We start from the raw sequence: 6,709 nt of genomic DNA on the forward strand, positions 1-6,709 counted from the left end.
GTTGACTCCACTGCAGAGTCTCTGGGATCCTGCTTTTTCTGCTTGTCCTTTCTGGGGCCTGGCCAGCTGCAGGCTTGAACCCAAGCAGGACTGTTGGACATTTCAGAAGTTGACAGGATGGTTCGGACTCTTTGAACAGTCTTCAGCTGTTTCACAGTGGCTGGTAGCCAGGTTCCCCACCCCCTCACATCGGCCACCCACTTCCCACGTACCTATGCAACCATCTTTCTTGCTATCTACCCAGGAGATATCTAACTGAGGAGGCTGGTCAGTTTGAGTGCTTGTCTGGTGTGCAGGAATCCCTGGGTTTGACCTCTAGCATCCCATAAACTGAGCATGATGAGACCCTTCTCTGAACTAGCATCAAGAAGGTAGATGCAGGAAGGTCAGAAGTTCAAGGTCACCTTTAGCAGCATAGCAAGTTTGAGACTAGCAGGGTTTGTCTCACTAACAAACTGAACCAAACTAAAGAGAAACTCCACAGAGTTCCAGATGACCCTAAGGGATGACTGACAGGCTCCTCATGACCCTAAGGGGTGACAGGCTCCTCATGACCCTAAGGGGTGACAGGCTCCTCAGGTTCAGTTCATGCTGCTCTTCCTTCTCTGTCAGAAGCCCAGTGAAGCCTTGCCCTGGGACAATTCAGTGCAGTCTTGTCTCGTTGTGTCTCATTGTCTCGTCTCGTCTTCTCTCCTCTCCTCTCCTCTCCCCTTCCTCTCCCCTCCCCTCCTCCTACCTTCCCTTCCTCCCTTTCCTCCCTCCCCCTCCCTTCCCTCCCCTCCCTCTCCCTTCTGTCCCATCCCCTCTCCTTCCTTCATTCCTTCCTTCTTCTCCCTCCCCTTTTCCGTCCCCCTCTCTCCCTTCCTCTTCCTTCTTTCTTTCTTTCATTTTTTGTTGATTTTTTGTGAGTTTCCCATCATGCACCCCAGATCCACTCATCTCCCCATGCCCTCACAAGCACCCTTCGCTCTTGCAGTATCCCCCAAAAATAAAAACTCACAAACAAAAAGCAGAGCATAGAAAACATCTCATCATGGAAGCTGCAGTGTGTCACAGTGTGCCTCACAGTATACCCCTCTGCCCACACATCTTGACTTGCAAATGTTCGCTGTAGTGAGTCAGGATTCATCAAAGTCCAGCAACTCGAATGCTCAGGTGTGCATCCGAGTGGAGTGGCCAGCACGCGGATACGGGCGAAGCCTGACATCCTGCAACTCTGTGAAGAGCCGTGGGTGTTGTGATCATAAAAAGAGAAAGAGCTATAAGAATATGTTCTGGCGGGGTCTGGGGGAAGGGGGTGCCTTGGTGGGCCCATGCCTAGGCATCCCTTCCCCCTGAGGGACCAGACACACACAGGTATAGTATAGAATAGAGTTTATTTAGGGCATGGGGAGGGGAGTTAAGAGGGTAGCAGAGGCAGAGAAAGGCAGAGAGGAGAGAGTAGAGAAGTAAAGGCCGGCCATAACCATATGGAAAGAGGGGGGAAGAGAATGGGAAGAGATAGGGAACCAAGGGGCAAGAGGCAAGGTGGAGAAGCAGGAGTCAGAGAGAGAGGAGGGGGCAAGCAGCCCCTTTTATAGGGCCAGGCCAACCTGGCCGTTGCCAGGTAACCATGGAGAGGAGCATACCTGGCTGCTGCCAGGTATCTCTGGGGGTGGAGTTTATACAGAATGCTATCAGTAGGGACATGGGTGCAAGTGGGTGAAGTCAGGCTAGGATATCATTTGGGTAATTCTGTGGCTTAGCTGGGTCCAAACATATTAATTAAGGAGGGGTGTTCATGTCAGAAAGGAAGTGTCATGAGTCCTCCCCGTGCTGTGAGCCTGTGATGCCAAGCCCCATACCACCCTCCTCTCTGCCAGGAGTCCTTCACTTGAGTGTTTGGCTCCTCCTGTAAAAGAGAGAAGGGTCTTCAGGCTGGGAAATTTAAATAAAAAGATATTCTCTTTCTAATGTAATGACATCTCTGCCAGTAATTCTGAAACCATCATTTGCCCACACGTTTCTGAAAGGGCTTCTCAAAGAATTTAAACCCACCATTTAAAATTCTCACTATGGAAGGAAATGATCCCTTTGGGGCCCAACCATTTTTTCCATTGGTTTTCTGGTCCCTCCAGGTAAGGATTTCAATTTAGAGTTTTCCAAGTGGAAACTCAGAGCTGAGCCCCTTGCAGGTGGCTCCCTCCTCTTCGGTAGGCGGGGAGTGGAAGAGTGGAGGGGGAGGGGAGGACAGAGGACTCCCTCATTTCCACATCCAGTGAGAGCAAGAAGCTATTTACCACATTTCTGCAGTGTAATGTGTAGATTGTGTGCAACAGGTAGCTAGAAATCCACTCTGTGTATGTGCATTGGCCCATCTCTGCTTCTGTTGAAGAAGATCAGGACCAGCAGAGAGGAACTTTCCCCTAATGTGCACGTGTACAACAGCCCAGGGCCCCACACCCATCCCCAAACGGTGATTGCGTTCCTCGGGAGACATTCACTTTCAAATGATCTTGTTAGATATTGTTAGGAATCTATCCATTTGCATCACATGAATGTTAAAACTCAGAAAATACTCAACTGCCAATTAGCGCCACCGAGTCTTTCCCTAATTAATCAGTCACGACCCAGAGGCTCCAGGTGCAATCCTCTAGCCCAGTACCAGCCAGCTCTTTGGACTTTGAAACCTCCAGAACTCAACTGTCAGCCCACAAAACTTCTCCAGGGGGCTGGACAGCCAGGACCACGCCAGAACTCAAGCGGTGTCAAGCCATGAGTCCTCCGTACGGCTGAGCAAACTACTTTCTATTCTGTCTTTATCTCTTGACTCTTGAACTTAGGAAACTGCTCGGGTCCAGCAAAGTCCAGCAGCTGAGCCTATTGGCGACAGGCCGGCGTGCAAGTGACAAAGAGAATCTCACTCTGAGGTTTCTGTGTAAATCCTCACTCTGTGCACACCCAGGACTGACAGACAGGTCTAGGGCATAGCCCCCTGCACAAGCCTGGGCATGCAACAAGGCTTCTGAAGGAAGTGTGGACTACAGACGAGGGAAACCAGAGAGGGGATGCTTCCGCGGCCTGGACTCAGCTTCTTACACAGTGGGTCGAAACTCCATGTAAGGAAGTAAATGTTAAAAAAAAAATACTAACAGAGCCTTTAAGGACTCCAAATCGACAGAACCAGAACTTTCTGGCAGCCCTGATCCATGTCTCTTTGCTCAGCTCCATGGTGGCCTTAGTTCCGAACATACGTTGCACAGGCTTATCACCATATGGTAGCAAAGAAGGCTGCCCAACACACCTGAGCTCAAAGAGAGCGGGAACTTGCCGAGTTTCTGTGGTTCGTACCAAACTTTTTTCAGTCCTTTCAGAAACATAATGGTTTAATTACACAAAACAATGGCTTTCAATATTTTTCCTACTGTCATTTCTCAGCGTGTAAGAATCAAATTAGTATCTCTTTGGATTAGATTGTGTTAGAGTGTTTGATTTCAAAAATGGATGTTTGGGTCGCTGACTTGAGTCACATAGGGAATCATTAAATGAATTTTGGATTGGAATTAGGATAGATTTTCAACAGTTTCTGAAATGGTCCTAAATATCCATCTTTGTGTTAACTTAAAGCACTATTCTCTGTATCGATAATTACGAAATTAAAATATCTATCAATTCTGAAAAGACGTGAAGGATCTATGGCCTGAAGTATCAAATACCCAGCCTTGGGGGTTAGCTTAGTGGCTGAGGGCTCTTGTTGCTCTTGCAGAGGACCCAGGTTCATTCCTAGCACCTACAGTATCCTGTGACCCCACTTTCCATGAGATCCTCTTCTCGTCTCATGGAGCCTTGTGTGCATGAGGCACATAAATATACATGCAGGCAAAACACCCAGACACATGAAACAAGATAACATTTTTAAAAATCCAGCCAAAATTTAATTCTTCATATGAAATTAAGCAAGAGCCATTCAACTCATTCTTATGCAAATCTGTTTTTGTCTTTAATAGATGGTAAAGATTATAAAGATATGCAGAAACTTGTTTGAAAATAAATTTATGATTTACTATTAATGGATTATTTTTTTAAAAAATCCATTTTATATATCTATATATCTATATACTTGGGTTGCCTAACTTCTCAGGCAACCAGTGGTCCCAAGGAGCCATTGTCTAGGAAGACCTGACTAAAGAATGAAGCTTCCAGAATAGAAGCTCAACTCAAATGCTCAAAGACTGCACTCAGAGAACTGAGTGCTGTGCAGATGGGCGAACATTCGGCTCTGTGGACCTGAACCGGAAGGGAGGGCATCTGTTCAAAGCATAAATAAGACCTCTCTTGTCCCCAGGAGTGCACTGAGACACCTGCCCAACTCACAGACACCAGGACTGTATTGTCAGAAGGCGGCTTTGCCCAGAAGCCAGTGTCTGGTGTCTGAGGTTTTCCTTCTACTCCTGCTGGCTGATGCTCCTTTCTGACACCACTTGTACCCAGAACCTCTGTCCAGCTAGGTTTGATGTTTAGGACTTTGGCTGACTTTGCTTGTGTTCAGAAGAGGAAGTTCGAACAGATGGGCTAATTGGTCATTGTTTCCCAGAGACTGGATAAAGAATGAGCAGTCCCTTAGGGAGGCATTCCGATGAGGCCCAGCAGCCCACCCTCCTACAACACCCAATTAGTGGCTTCTGCCCTGGAGCCTGCCAGCTGGGAGGGCTTAAAGTTCATTAAGAGTTTAAATAAACCCATTCGTTTCTGTGAGCCTTAAAGAGTTTCCTGTAACCACCTTCATTACGTTTTAAAATGAGATCGGGGAGGGCAGCAATTAGAAGATATGGGCTTCAGCCACGGGCACTCCACAGTAGTGCACGAATATGTCACCTTCTGCCCTCCTGCAGGATCTGGAAGAGACTGAGGTGGGAGCCTAGGCTAGGCTGTCAGTCACAGCCTGCAGAGACCCAGAGGCCCCAGGTTCAGAGAGCTCTGGAGGAGGCCCAGCAGCTGAAGAGGGAGCCAGAGCTGCTTCTGCAATGGCCTCCAGCAGTGTCTCTTTGTTTCTTCCCAGTCTGGGTCCAGGTATTCCGTTATGCTCAGCTGGCCTCGCCCTGACCCACGGCACAGACGGCTACTACACCACCACACATGGCCACAGTCTGTGCTCCTGAAGGTTGGAATATCAGCGACACCAAAGCTTCCATTAGGATTCTTGGTGACAGATGAAGATACTGGATAATTGTTGCATCCTTGGCCTAGCCTTCAGAAGACATAGTCAATAATATTCTAATGTGGTTAGTTTAGACATTTCATTAAATAGGATATTGTCAACGGAATTCAGAAGACGGCATGGTTTTGCAAAAACAGTAAAGGATACGACTTGCTTTTTAAATGTTCTGCAATAAAACCCCTCATGTCATGGATTCTGCCACAGAGGCAGACAGATTCTTATTTGCTTAGAGTTCCCTGGCATTGCATAATATGTGCCGTAAACTACTTTCTAATGAAATCTGCAAATAAAATTTCCGACCGGGAATGCCTGCTGTGCACAGTGGAAATTTCCTGAGCTTCTTGCTTTGGGGTTCGACTTTTCCCAGCTCCAACTTGAGACTCTTCAGTTTCCTCTCCGGTTGATTGAGAAGCGGCCTCTGCAGTGCAAGGAGGAAGTAGATTAGGGCAGATAGGTGGGAGCTAAGACTGTGGGTGACCCCAAACAGACAGAGGGTGGTGAAGTCCCTGGGCAGTTAGAGACAGGTAAGTAAGTCCTGTGTGTCTTCTCTGAAGGTCTCGGAGAAGATAAATCGGCTAACCATCTTGTATCCTAAGCTTGGAGTGTTTTCAGAGACTTTTAAGATAGCAATACCAATGTGTTGGCAACTTGGCATGGGCCCTTCTGTTTCCAGTATAAAAATTCCCATCTTTGCTTTACTGCCCTGGTCAGGTAGGGGAGCCAGCCCATGGCAGGAGACCAACAGTCTGCCGAGGCTGCAATCCCAGTGATTTAGGGTGATTAGGGCTTGGCTGTAATGAGTGCATATTAAGCCTTCCTTCAGAGCCTACAGAACATTTGATTCATAAACAAATTACTCTGAGCCTGTAATGCAGAGGAAGGAAATAGCAGCTAATTTAACCAGTGAATCAATGGAGACAGCTCCCTATGCCTCACGCATTTCCGAGTACAATGGAGAAAATGAAAGTAATAAGAAGTGTAAGGGCTAATGAGCTAGTTCCAGCCCATGCCCTAGAGCCAGGACTCCAGGCCCAGCCCATGCCCTAAAGCCAGGTCTCCTGGCACAGCTGTGTAAGGCACTTGAACACTAGGTGACACAGTCAAGAAAGAATTCAATTGTTCTGGAAGATGGTGGGCAGAAGAAAGAAGTACTGGAGGAGGCCAGGGCGAGTAGAGTTGCTTCTAAGGCCTCAGGACTGACAGACACTCAGTGGGCCTGGCAGTCTTTCCTTTAAGCACCCGTCCTGGCCTCCTGCACTGGCTCCCCACAACGGTGCACTGTGACCTGTAAGATACACACTTGCTTCCCCGTGTTAGCATTGGTGTATTTGATGATCATGGCAGCAGAAACCAAGCTAGGAAAGGCGTCATTAACAGGGCGAGGTGTCATTTTGACGGACCTGACCATGTTGATTGCAGGAGGAATGTGGAGGAGGCCTTTGGAACTTGGAGCTAGAAAAATTCCATGAATGCTCAGGGCTCAGTGTCTGTTCTCAGGAGCTTGGAAAATAA

The sequence above is a fragment of the Mastomys coucha genome, unplaced genomic scaffold, assembly GCF_008632895.1.
Source record: "Mastomys coucha isolate ucsf_1 unplaced genomic scaffold, UCSF_Mcou_1 pScaffold18, whole genome shotgun sequence".
In the NCBI taxonomy this organism is placed as follows: domain Eukaryota; kingdom Metazoa; phylum Chordata; class Mammalia; order Rodentia; family Muridae; genus Mastomys; species Mastomys coucha.